At 40.2% G+C, this 14,470-nt stretch overlaps 1 long non-coding RNA gene across 1 annotated transcript; it reads left to right on the top strand.

Annotated features, from left to right (window-relative positions):
* The first annotated feature begins 5,243 nt into the window (after positions 1 to 5,243).
* On the top strand, positions 5,244 to 12,555 carry LOC125156073 (uncharacterized). Its single transcript, XR_007148468.1, has 3 exons — positions 5,244 to 5,405; positions 5,717 to 5,833; positions 12,404 to 12,555. It is a non-coding gene; the product is annotated as an uncharacterized LOC125156073 (long non-coding RNA).
* The last annotated feature ends 1,915 nt before the right edge of the window (positions 12,556 to 14,470 follow it).

Consider the following 14,470-nt stretch of genomic DNA (forward strand, 5'->3'; position numbering starts at 1 on the left):
AAATAAAGTTTTATTGAATCACAGTCTAATCCATAGACCACTGTTGTCTTTTGCACTACAATAATAAAGTTGAGTAGTTGTGATGGAGCTCGAATGGCCCACAAGCCTAAAATTACACTACCAGGCCCTGTCACAAAAAGTTTGCAAACTTTTGCTATTCTGGAACACATCCATTCCTTTATTGTTACATATTGTTTTTCTAGTTTCTCTGAAAATTGTCTTCTCTATGTAAATTTTTAAAACCTATCACTTGACCATACACCCAAGTGCTATACAAAGAAAAAAGGGTCCAATAAGAAAATAATTAACACACTCATGGAAACAATTTACAATCAGCTCCCACCTCAGCTGTGATCTTACCAGAGTCTGCCAAAGGTTGTGATCAACACATGGGACTGCATTTTTCCACATATAAATAAGTACTAGGGAGTACAACAACAAATTCAAAACTGCAGCCTAATCCTGAGGAAAAAACAAGGAAAAAAAGCTTTTCTTTTCCTTTTTTTAAGTTTAAATCAGCCAAACTAAACTTCCTCCAAGGCTGAATGCTGTTGGTGGGATGTACATCACAGTGAATGTTATTACAGCTGAGAGAGAAGGGCCTGAGCAGTCTCCAGCCAGCCTGAAGCACCCCACTTTATGGTCGCATCCTGTGCGGGGAGAAAGCTACTATTCAGTGTCTAAGGCTGGACTCAAAGCTTATCATGTAAATAGAGCCAATTGTATATTTAATTGATGTTTTGACTCCATGCCACATTCTCTCCCTCTCTCTTAAAGAAGAAGAAAAAAAAAATCACTTCTTTTTAGCAAGTTCCCCACATGGCACTGCACTCTGAAGTCACCTTCCTTAAATGATCTGGGAGGCAGGCAATCCTGCAGTTAAAATTGTAGCTGCACACAAGCAGGTGGCAGGAGGGAGTCACTGACTAAATAACCTTTTGAACTTTGTGGGAAAGTCAAGCTGTAGCTGCCCCAGCCAAACATTTCTACTTACTTCCCTGGAAGCTGATCAGGAGGCTCTCTTTGGGTGCAGAAAGAGCAAGATGTTCACATCTCTTAAGTTTTTCCAGGGGCTTGCAGGATGCCCTCTGGGGCAAAACACAAATAAACTGGCAAGGTGCGTAATCTGAATAATCTTTGAGGATGAGCCAAGCCTTGTCCTTTTGTCAGAACGAATCATCTAGAACGAGTCTGGCATCCTGGAGAGAGTCCAGAATAAACAGTCCCTGAAGGCAATGCTCTATAAATGCCCAGGATCTGGCTGTGCTTTAACATACCCACACACCTCTCACTCACTCACTCACTCACTCACTCACTCACTCACTCACACAATGCAATGTTCAGCAAAAACACCACCAAGAAACCCTCAGGAAAACAACCAGAAAACCATTGGCTGCAGTGTGCCAGACTCAGAGAATGGACAATCAGAGGCAGAAAGTTTCAAGTCCATGAATATTCAACAAGAATCAATGAAAATGCTTTTGGAAAGCTCCGGACTGGCACTCCCAGCCTATTCCATAGCTACCTTCTTTCCAAAACATCTGATAGGGAAGCTTTCTACTTCCTTTCCCAAAGAATGCTGGACATGTGCTTCATTTTCCACATCAACTGTGCAAAAACAATGACCCTCCCATTTCTTAACTGAGATAGACATTAAAATCTGTGACTGAGAAAGCACTCATTCTATTGAAGGTTTTTAGCTCTTGTATTATTTAAAGTAATAATGATAGTTAATACATAACTAAAGTAAATCAATTTTTTTATTTAAGAAGTTAGAATAAGAACACTTAAGACTTGAGCATTGTTCCTTTTATAACTTCAAAAGGTTTGATACATGTTGTCTGCTATCTCACATGAATTTCAGTATAGAACCCTACAAAGTGAGTGGGAATAGGGCTTATTTACTTGATAGAAACTGAGGTTCAGAGTGAGTAAACAACTTATAATGGTTGCACTGTTTTCTTTTCACCAGGTTTATGGTTATGGTCTATGTTTCTAAATAAACACAAAAACTTAGAAAATTTTAGAAAATTGTTTTCATAATTAAAAAAACAAAACAGAAAAGAACAAACTTCAACCAAACAAGGAACAGAGCCTGTTTGGCAGGAAAGTGCAGGTTTTAATGTCAGGCGCATATACATAATTAGCTGGTGCTTCAGAAAAGCTACCTGGGTCTCTCAGCCTCATTTTCTCCTCTGTAAAATTGGCATAATAATATCTACCATGCAGGATTGTTGTGACAATTAGAGATAAAATATTCAAAGCCCCTGGAATATGGTGGAGCCATAACAAATGGTAATTATTCACATTTTAAGTATTTTCTTTCAAGAGTGGCATTAAGGCTTCAGTACTTGGATTTTAGATGTAATTAAAAATATATTTTATACAATGTTCTACCACATTTATAGACATGTACTCTTTATGCACAAACTCTGTATAGACATGCACTACCTAATAGAAAGTGCTTATTCCATCTTCCACCTAAACAATCCCTATTTTCAGACATATATGTAGTTTCCCATCTCCACTTCTAAAAATAACACTGTGATGAAAATCTTCACACTAAAGCTTCATCTGTATTGAATTCTCAAGATCAATTTCCAGAAGTAAAATTACTAAGTCAAAGGCTGATGATGCTTGTGTTCTAACTGCTTTCCAAAAGGATGATAGCAAAGCTCACAAGCAAAAAGCAGTTGAGAAAAGGTCTGCGCCACCTCACTCTTACTAGTCTGTCTCCATCACTCCGGAAGTCTGTGACAATGTGATCACAAAGAAAACAACTTTCTGGTTTTGATTTGTATTTCCTTGGTTACTAGTGAGGCTGAATTTTTCCAAATATTTTTATTTGCAAATCAATTATTCTTTTCTTCTCCCATTTTTGAAGTTTTAATGTGTTTCCTCCAGATTTCTATGAGTTCCCTACTTATATGAAAAATGCTAACCTTGCTGAGTGGCCCTGCTGCCTCAACCAAATGGGCAGGGACCAACAAGGCATGACTGTAAGAGATGGACAATATTACAGGTCAATGATAAACCAACTGGCTTCTCAGTAGAACTGGATCCCATGATGTCTTCAACTCTCTGAAGCTGTACAGCATCCAAGAAGTAAGCAAAACAGGAAGACAATCAAGTCACTAACATTTTTTGAATGCTAAATGTGACTCTTCATTCTTTTATTCAACAAATAATTTATTGAGCAACTACTTTAAGTCAGGCTTTGCTCTAAATGCCAGGGATACTACAACAAAGAAAAGAGACAGGGTCTCCACTTTCATGGAGCTTATTTTTTTAATGCTTCCTGAATGTCAAGTGGGTTTCCAGAGGCCTTCTCATCCAGGGCCTCAAGAACTCCATGTGGTAAATATTATTATTTCTGTTCTTTACATATGAACACTGAATCTCAAGTTGGTGTACTTGACAAGCAGTGGACAGCAAGGAGTTCAGTGTTAGAGTAAGGATGTGAACCCAGGCACACAGGATCCAAAGCCCATGTGTTTTCATGTTCCTAATAAATAAGATAAAACCTCAAGTACAGGCAGTCCTTGCACTGTAGCACAACATTGTAAAAATGATGTGCAGGCTGAAACTGCAAAATGATTTTAATAATCACTGGGGAAATTACAATTGGTCCATGACCTTTAGAAATTTTTGTTAAAATATTAAAAACACTCTCACTGTCAGTTATAAATGTATAGGGAAATGAAGAAAAGCTGATTAGAAATATTGAGAATTGAAGTGTTTTATTTCTTTGTAAAAACTTACCTAGAATAATTAGAGCAGTACCTGCCTTCTTTCATATAATTTATAATACAGAGCAAGTATCTTTTCCATGCCTTGGTAAATTGTTAGTGTCCTTACTAAATTTGGATCAGCTTCACCATTTTATCCTTTGCACTTTCCAGGCAGTGAGATATGTAAGTGTCTTTAGTGTGATATATATATATGTGTGTGTGTGTGTGTGTGTGTGTGTGTATGTATATGTATATATATATGTATACATATATATACATACACATATTTTTGAGGGAGGGGGGCTGGCATCATTTCCCCTGGGACATCTTCATCTTTTTGTAATTCCCTTGTTTACGGTGATAAGTTCATCGTCACTAAGTTCCTTTTGTTGCTTATCTTGAATCTCTAAAATGGCTCCAGTGTCAACCTTCCTAGGCTCAGGTGTATTTCCTAAACTCCATTTACATTCAATTTGAATTTTACTTTCTATGTTATTATTTTTTGTTTCTTTTTCCTCTTCCGTTTTTGTTGGACAATTCATTCCACTGATAATTCTGTAAATTGTCACATGAGTTATAACTGAAGACAAAGAGGCAACACAACTACACACTTTGCTGTCTGTGGGTAAACTGAATAACAGATGCCCAGTGACCAATTGTCAACTGAGTTCTGAAAGAAGTAACATGACTGGTAAATAACTAATCATGATGCACATATTTCAGAAATGATTTGTGTACTGACAGCAGCAAAGTTCATCCTCTATGCCAGTAGTCACAGTTCATTCGCCATAATAACTGAAATTTTAACTGTGTTGTTGGAGGGGACTGCTTTCCTTTAACTAAACTAAGGAAACCATAGTGACTGAAATTCACACATATTAGAATTCTGCATAATGAGGATTACCTGAATTATTTTTGGGCTCCTTGGAACTTGGTCTTGCATAAATGTAACAGTGAAATGATAGTACATTTTAAAGTGGTAAACACTGATTTTTATCTTGCCAGGTTGTCCCCCCACCCACCACCACCTTGTGTAAAATAGCAGGGTGTGGCCACAGAGATCACTATTGTTTAATCATTCAGTCGAAAATCCAGCCCACATATCGTCTCTCCTCACTCCAATGGACCTGCTTTTTAAAGATCATTCTATCTAGTTCACAAAGCAGTAGTGAAGATATTTCCTGTCTTCATGAAAAACACTTCCATCCTCTCTCTGCCCCAGGGAGGAAATGGAAAGAGAATGCTTATCCATCACAACAGGATGTAGAGCTGTATACCTGGGTCCACCCCATGTCTCAGATTTAATGTGTAATCATAACCCAGGCACAGATCTAAGCAATATGCCATGTGTGCAGACCCCAAGAGAAATCAGAACAAGCCTGAAGGAAGTAAGGCAGAGCAACCAGCCTCCAAAGATACTGAATATTCTCTGCCACAACATTCCATTTCCTTTGTGGCCTGGTTTTCATGGAACTCTATATATGTCAGTGTGGGACAAGGGGAGAAGGGGTGTTGAGAGGTAGAGGTGTCTGCATTTGTCTCATCCTGGTGCAGATGTAACTGTTAAAGTGAGAAGAGGGACACCAGAAGGTAGAGGTGTATGAAAAGGGAAAGGTTAGGGCTGCCAGGATCACAGTTCATCCTAAGATCATCGCGGTTGGGCAAAAGTGTATAGTAAGTGAAAATTACCTTAGCTGAGGTTTCCCAAAGGCTAATGATGAATACAGGTAGTTAATTTGGGTGGTGATGCCAGGAAGATGGAAGATCAGGAGGGTATGGAAGTGAACCATGGAAAGCAAGGAAGCAATACGAATATGCCAAAAAGCAGGTTGCTAATGTGAACAGTCAGGGTTCAGTTGTCCTGGGGATCTCTGCAGGTTGATGTAGAAAATGCCTTAGCATTGTCTCACTCAAGGAATAAGAAAGATGTTGAGGACTGTTCAACCTCCTGGTTGCAGGCTACTTGCTATCTTTTAACTTCTCAGCACATACAGTTTGTCCTGCATGCAGTAGAGCATACCCCCAGAGGCCAGAGGGAGCCTGGAAGGAGAGTCACAAATTCTTACAGTATAAAAGCGTCTGGAGTTTACAAAATGGTGAAGGTGAGTACCAATGGATATGGGTAAGGAATCAACAGTGTCTGCATCCCCAAAGGCAAGGGAATTAAAAGCAAAAGTGAATTACTGGGACCTTATGAAGATAAAAAGCTTCTGCACAGCAAAGGAAACAACCAACAAAACTAAAAGGCAACCAACGGAATGGGAAAAGATATTTGCAAATGACATATCGGACAAAGGGCTAGTATCCAAAATCTATAAAGAGCTCACCAAACTCCACACCCGAAAAACAAATAACCCAGTGAAGAAATGGGCAGAAAACATGAATAGACACTTCTCTAAAGAAGACATCTGGATGGCCAACAGACACATGAAAAGATGTTCAGCGTCGCTCCTTATCAGGGAAATACAAATCAAAACCACACTCAGGTATCACCTCACGCCAGTCAGAGTGGCCAAAATGAACAAATCAGGAGACTATAGATGCTGGAGAGGATGTGGAGAAACGGGAACCCTCTTGCACTGTTGGTGGGAATGCAAATTGGTGCAGCCGCTCTGGAAAGCAGTGTGGAGGTTCCTCAGAAAATTAAAAATAGACCTACCCTATGACCCAGCAATAGCACTGCTAGGAATTTATCCAAGGGATACAGGAGCACTGATGCATAGGGCCACTTGTACCCCAATGTTCATAGCAGCACTCTCAACAATAGCCAAATTATGGAAAGAGCCTAAATGTCCATCAACTGATGAATGGATAAAGAAATTGTGGTTTATATACACAATGGAATATTACATGGCAATGAGAAAAAATGAAATATGGCCTTTTGTAGCAACGTGGATGGAACTGGAGAGTGTGATGCTAAGTGAAATAAGCCATACAGAGAAAGACAGATACCATATGGTCTCACTCTTATGTGGATCCTGAGAAACTTCACAGGAACCCATGGGGGAGGGGAAGGAAAAAAAAAAAAAGAGGTTAGAAAGGGAGAGAGCCAAAGCATAAGAGACTGTTAAAAACTGAGAACAAACTGAGGGTTGATGGGGGGTGGGAGGGAGGAGAGGGTGGGTGATGGGTATTGAGGAGGGCACCTTTTGGGATGAGCACTGGGTGTTGTATGGAAACCAATTTGTCAATAAATTTCAGAAAAAAAAATAAAAAAAAAAATAATAAAAAAAATAAAAAAAAAAAAAAAAGGAATCAACAGTGTCTGCTATTGGGTTAAGTTATTGTCTAGATGCTATTCTAAGCACTTTGCATGTATTAACTCAGTCATACATGTAAGCCTACAACAAGCCGACAAGGGAGGTACTATTATCATCTTTGTACAAAATAGGCACAAAGAGGTTAAGTAACCTGCCCAAGCCCACAGGCTAGCAAGTGGCAGAGGAAATATTATAAACCATGTGGTAAAGGCTCCATGTAACCTCTAGGCGCCACTGCGAACACCCACTGAGATGCATGCTTGATCTTCTCTACTTCCTTTGTTTTTCTACAAACTCTCTTAGATGTTTGAGACTTATTGTATGGCTATGGAGTAGCTTCATTTTTAAATAGGATAACTGAAGAACATTTAGGGGAGCAAGGTGCTTTACATGAGAAGGGTCACCAACATGATTATTTACCAGCCAACTCTGGACAGGATACCTGAGCTTCCGTGTAAGAGAGAAACAGTATTCTCTTATTGAAGACACTGTATTTGGGAATCTTGTCATTACAATGACCCAACCTATATCCTAATTAATACGCAGGATAATGTTGGAGCTTTAGTTACTGCTTCCAGACACTAAACACAAAAGAAGATATGTGGAACAAGTCCTGCCACAACACTAAGACCTTATATAGGAGGTGCTGCGTTAGCATCTGTAGACTTGCCTTCCCACCCAAGTTGTGCATGTATCTTCTCTTGCTTTGACTAAAAGAAGGGCTCAGCCCCTTCTAGAATTTCCTTTCCTTGTACAGGGAGCTGGAACAAGAGACAACATGACTGCATCCTCTTTGGCTCCTCCACAAGTCACTGCTTGATTCTGGGTCTGCCTCACCAAACCAGTCCTGAGGTCTCAGTGCTCAGAGCTGTCAGCACACCTCCCACTCCCTGTTTGTGTTGGCTTGTGTCACTGTGCCACGCTGGAGGTGTCGGCTAGAGCTGTTTACTCTTAATTTAAAAACACCTTGAGGTGTTCTTAAAATTCTGCTTTGCACAGCAAGATGGACAGGAATGGCAATGAGGCAAGAAAATAATGGAGATAAAATAGAATATAACAAAATTGTGTTGAAATCACACGGAATGCCATAAAGGAACTTTTGAAAAAGTGATATTCTATTTAAACCCAATCACATACATACATGAATATGTATACATACACATATACACACACATATGCATTCGTACACACATATATAATTTCAGGATATCTTATCATTTTTATGGAGCTCAGCCATCCACACTGCACACCATGTCATAGGCTAAATGCAACTCTGAAGCATAGTCTTCTAGATTAAAAACAACAACAACAACAACAACTAAAAAATAGACTTCATGAACTAGTTTAATGTGCTTGAAAAATAATAGCATTTAAAATCAGATTCCTGTTGCAAAAGCCACCACCTAAGCTTCCTGCTGACTTTTGTAAGGTCAAGACCACCTAAATGTGAGATGTAGGTAGAATCAGACTACACAAAGTGAAGGGCTAAAAATCTGCTGATGGAAAATCACCAACTGCCCAAGTTAGAAAATCATTTGTCCATTCTCCAGGAAATAGGCTCAAAGAGAAGATCACGAAACTAGCCAGCAGCAGAATCAGGGCCCAGATCTCCTCTCTTCAACATTTCACCACACCTTCTTGCCTCCCTATTCTACTACTCTTATGTTATGACGGCACACTGTAGCACCACCTCAGAGGGAAACTCCTGAGTCATAATCCCTCTCTCTCTACCATCATCTTATTTCCTAGCCATTCTGCTCGGCCACTTGCCTTACCCAACCCTGACCCAGGGCCTAGCCACCTGTCTTCCTTGCAGGCTGGGATCAGTAAGAAAAGGAAGTTAAAAGGGAAGTCAGAGGAGTGGGGCATGCTCTTCTTTGCAAGTTGGGAAGCTGAAGTAACATGACAGGAGAGGTCCAGCACTGCTTCCCTTCCACAGCCCAAGGGCAACATCCAGGCATCTACCTCTCTGCCACCCTCCCACATGCTGACACACAGTCTCTTTGTCTTGGATTGAAGTTTTCAGCACTGAAACCCACCATCTCTGACTTCTTTCTTACAGCCACCTGAAGGGAGGCTGGTGACCAAGCAGAATGCTTTCTAGGTTTTGCTGTAGAACCAAGGCACTGACATTTTCCAGCCCCTAAGTAGGCACAAACTGTCTTATCAGAGTGACCCACACAATGCCAATATTATGGAACATGAGTTCTTTCTACCTGGAAGAGAAGAGCCTTGCTCCTGATGGGCCAGAAAGGGAGGGGAATAGGAGAGTAAACAGCCCATAGTACATATTCATATCACTAATGTCATCTATTCCAACCCTCATTCCAGCAGCATTTCTCAACGTAACATTTAATCATTGCTTTAAATGATTATTTAAAAATTATTATAATTTCACAAAACATTTAGGGAAATATGATCATGATCAGCTTTTTCAGCTGTGGTTCTAGCCTACAACTTTAAAATATAATCACATGGAAGTAAGACCTAAAAAGACAAGAAACAGAGGAAACTAACATATTGCACATTAGCACTGGTCTTTGTCTTTTTGTTGTTGTTGTTGTTGTTGTTGCTGCTGCTTATTTATGTTGGAAGAGAGAAAGTGTGAGTAGGAGAGGGGCAGATAGAGAATCCTCAGCAGGCTCCACACTGTCAGCACAGAGCCCAACATGGGGCCTGAACCAGCGAACCATGAGACCATGACCTGAGCCGAAATCAACAGTCAGATATCCCAAGGACTGATCCACCCAGGTGTCCCAGGTCTTTGTCTACTTTTGATTAATCTAAGTATGTTCTCAAAGCACTTCTTAGGGGGGAATCAAAGACGTGTAATATTTACAGTACCACACCCTTAAATCCTCTGATTCTCAGCTAGGGGTCATTAGACTGATATTATTCAACTCAGGCATACTTGGAAAATTAAGCCAGAGGACTAACAAATATGAAAGATATAGAATGGATACTACATCTGTGCAAGTCTGAATTTTATTCAATGACTATAAAAAGGGGAAGATTAAAGGAATAAAGTATATTTGGTGGTTATTATGTGCCAGGCACTGTACTGAGTACTTTATATGTAACTGATTTGAGCATCATAACAAACCCATGTTTTAGGTACTATTATTAATCCAATTTTACAAACTGGGATGTCCAGCCTGATTTGATAACTGACTTGAGGCCACTGAGGTACTTAAATGGCACAGTCAGGAAGTGACCCAAGAAAGTCTGACTTCAGATTGTATGCTCTCAACCAGTATGCTATACTGTCTCTCAATGCTTAGAATACAAGCATCATTCTTAAAATGTAGCATTTTAGAGATGTGTTCATTTATATACATTTAGTGATGGTGTGTCTGTGCCAAGCGATTCACACTAGTTGCTGAGGAACAACAGTAGTTGAAAATGCCCAGGTTCATGCCCTTCGGAGTTTATATTCTAATTGTATAGAATTAGGATTGCATAGAAGAAAAAAATAATTGTATAAATAAATAAAATTAATGTAAGTTGTAATAAGTGCTATGAGAAAAACTAAAACCCTAAGATATTAAATGAAGGAGAGGGCTTTCTTCACCTAACTTCTCCATGGAAAACTTGGCCAGGGATTGTATGCAGGTAGCTTATTTTGGGAAGTGACCCCAGGGAACAGAAGCAGAAAGAAGGAAAGGGAAAAGGAAAGGGAAAGAAGGAGAGAAGAAAAGCTGAAACTAGGGTAGAGTCTCAAGTTGGTCACTGCTGTGGTTCAATGATCCTGTACGGACATTGAGGAATTGTGTAGAATGCTCCTCAAAACTGTCCACCTAAGGGGCAGAAGAGAGAAGCACTGGCCCATCAGTTTCTATTGGTTTTGGGTTTTCAACTTCCTCCCATTCCCAGGCTAAGCTGCAAAGCTCCTAGTGCAGCATCAGAAAAACCCTGGAGTCTCTGAAATCCTGGAGCAGAAACTGAAAGAAGCCAAGTGCAGCTGAAGCTGTCAGGTGACAGCTGAACAGGTCTATTTCTGTCACAATGGCTAGAATTTGAGAGGGTTTGAGAGGGTTTGAGGCAGGCAAGAGATGATCTGCTTAGGTGGGTGGGTTGGAATAGGACTCTCTGGAAGAGTCTTCAAGGCTGAGATCTAAGGAACGGAAGGAACTAAGAATAGCAAGAGCTGGGAGGAGAGCATTTCTAGGTACAGGAAACAGCATGCTAAATGGCCCTGAGAAAGAGCTTGCATCTTTCAGGAACTAAAAAATCAGGGTACCTATGGTGAATAAGGGGGCAACGCAGCCCAAGATGTTATAGTAAGAAGGGCAGAGGCCAGATCATGCAGAATCCTGGAGAGCATGGTATAGATTTTATTCTAAGTGAATATGAACTCATTTAACGAATGCTACTAATCTCCAAGAACTACAGGTATGAAGCTGAGAAGTCATTCTACTTTGGGAAGTACAAACTGGTTGACAGTACCACTGAGCAAAGCTCCATACTGGGGCCAAAACTAAAGACTTTCTTCCAAGTTGCAGGGGTGATGATTTGTCTCGGGCTGCACAGCCAGGCTCAACAGGCAAGATCCAGTCTTCAACACATTGTCCATGAGAACAACTTAGAACCAAAAGTGGGATGGGACCAGGAGCAGGACTGGATGAACACTGTTTGGGAAACTCCTATGCATCAGGGTGCCTTAATTTCCTTTGTCTGGTGTTAGCATTGATCATCATTTTAGGGGAAAAAAAACCTCAAGTCTCCAAAACCTGGGGGAACAAGAATTCTGAATGGAACTCTTGTCCTGGCTGCTCCTGACTCTCCCCTTGAGGTGCCTTTTCATCCTCTCCAGAGAAGTCTTTCTTTCTGATTCCTGCTGCAACTGCTGTGCTGGGCCCAAAGGGAGGCATTAACATTCTGATCCAAGCTTCAACAAAATCCCTTTCCCTTGAGATATTTGTTGAACAGGAATAGCTTGTCTATGTTTATTTAAACATATTTGCCACATGATTAATGAGCAACATGAAATGCTTACACCTGGGAATCATTAGACATGTAATTTCCATTTCCCTTGCCTGTCTGACCTTTCCTTAGCTTACAGGTACAGTACTATACATCCTGTCTCTGTACTACCTTTTATGGTTGTGTTACTCAGAGTAGGCTAGATGCTTAACAAGAGTAAAATGCCAGTGGCTTAATGCAACAAGTTTATTCTCATTTCTGTCACAGTCTCATGCAAGATTGCAGTGAAGTTCCACACAGTCACTTAGGGATCCAGACTCATTCCTTTTTAGAGTTGCGCCTTCCTCTGAGCCTTTGGACTCATCTCCATTTGCAAAGCAGAGAAGCAAAAAGAGCTCGTGGAAATAGTGCCTGGTCTTCAGGGAGGCACATTCACTCTGATGAGAACTAGTCTAATCTCCCAGCCCTGTCTTTTGCCCTGATATACAGGATTAAGAAGTGCCATGAATGGGAAATCCAAGGAGAGGAGACCTTGGATACCACTGGCCACCAGCAGCCTCCACCACATTGATAAAGGATAACAAAGCACCTTTCTAATCCTCCATGACAAATATGGAATCTGTAAATGTGTTTTATCATGTAATAAAGGGCAGGGACAAAGAAATATGTGTGGCTTCCTAAAAAGCATATACTAACAATACAGACTACTCAAGTACATTTAGGTCTTTTTCTCTCCATGACTACAGTTCTGAAACTTCTGAGCCTGGCATTTTTTTTTATTAACCTTCCTTTTTAATTGTGGTAAAATATACATAACATAAAATTTACTATCTTATCCATTAATTGTACATCTCAGAAAGTGTTAAGTACATTTACATTGTCATGTTACTAATCTAAAAAGCTCTGTACATAACTTCAGAGTAATAAATTAATATTCAAGAAAACTAGTAAGATCTATGTTTACAATTACCCACATAAAGACTTGAAACAGTTTTTAAAAGTTCTATGACAGTACTGTTATTTTGGTTTATTGTCTATTTATGGTATACTGTTCATAATCGAAGAATATTACTTATTCTTTTGTTTTTTAATTGTGATAAAATATATGACTCTAGAACTAGCCTCAGGTGAGGCCAAAGGATGTACATAAAGTGGAGAGGATGCAGATAGCTCCATAATTAAATTGATGTCTTATACAACACTTGAATAAATTCTTCCCTGACTTTCCATAGTTTTGTTTCATAACATGATAAACCCTTTGAATTGAAAGGGTGTCTGCAAAGACCACTGTGGTGGTTTCTCTCACACTGCCTTGAAATCAAGTCTGTATACAATCCTCTACTGGGCTGCACCAGCCTGTGGGTACAGTGAAACTATTCTCACTGCAAGTATCTGAACTAATGGCTCTTTGTCCCATGTTTCAGCTCACCTCCAAGTGTCACCCAACAGGGAGTCAGCCAACAGTGCCTCATGAAGGTTCGCTGTTCTCCTGCTATAGACCTCCTTCAGGTGGGCTCTTCTGAAGTTCTCACCACTGCCTCCACTGTTGCTACCCAGTCCCGTGGACAATGCTAAGATCCATGACCTGGGGGCCATCACCTAGGAAATGTTCCCCAGGCTGTGACTCTTCCTAATGGAGAGGCTGCTCTTCCCAGGGATCAAAGCCTGACTGTGAATTGGGCATAAATGCAGAAAAGGGCTCCCTTCCATATTTCCTAGAAGCTAGAGAGCCTTCTCTCCATAGGACAAATACCCATCACATGTGGTGAGCCTGGAAAACAGACACTGGCTTGATCTTTTTATAACTCCTTCACTCCCAGCAACCCCTAAGTACTGAGCACAAACCTTACCCTTGTTGGCTCTCTTCCCCCAAAGCAAAGAAGCTCAGCGAGAAAGTTCCCTATGCTTCCAGCCCCATCAGTCCTTCATGTAGCCTCTGACATGTCTGAGCCTCAAGTTCATGTGCTTTTTGTTTTTGACCTTTTCTGGACATCATAAGCTCTCTGAGGACACATGAGCTTGTGTCTTCTGTGTGCTTAGCACAGAAAGTACCACAGCTATTAACTGCCTGACAGTGAATGAATAAAGGAACAAAGATGCACTCGATAATTTCCTTGGTGACCTAACCATCCAAGACAGGTAGTAGAAGGCTGTCATATTGTTTCCAAAACAGTTGTTTTTATACATATAGAGGTTTTATTTATACAACTTACTATGTTTCTGATCTCTCCAAATCTGACTTTTCCACTTAGATCACTAGAGGTTAATATTCATCAGAACTGTAGGATGAAAAACATTATCAGATTCCACCAGAATGACTAGTTATGTTTTCTACTCAAATAATAATAATACATATATTTTTTTAACTCCAACCAAGATTGCTCCTTCCGTGTGCTGTGGCCCAAGCAACAATGGAGAGCATGGTAATCAGACACCTGAGCTCTTCACAATGTTGCAATGAATGATTCTTTTCTTTCTCTGTTTGCTGGTCTTTCCTAGTCTTGCCTTTCATTTCACAGCTTTGTTAAAGATTCAGGTCAAGGTCAGAGCAAGGGA

The sequence above is a fragment of the Prionailurus viverrinus genome, chromosome A1 (genome assembly GCF_022837055.1).
Source record: "Prionailurus viverrinus isolate Anna chromosome A1, UM_Priviv_1.0, whole genome shotgun sequence".
Taxonomy (NCBI): domain Eukaryota; kingdom Metazoa; phylum Chordata; class Mammalia; order Carnivora; family Felidae; genus Prionailurus; species Prionailurus viverrinus.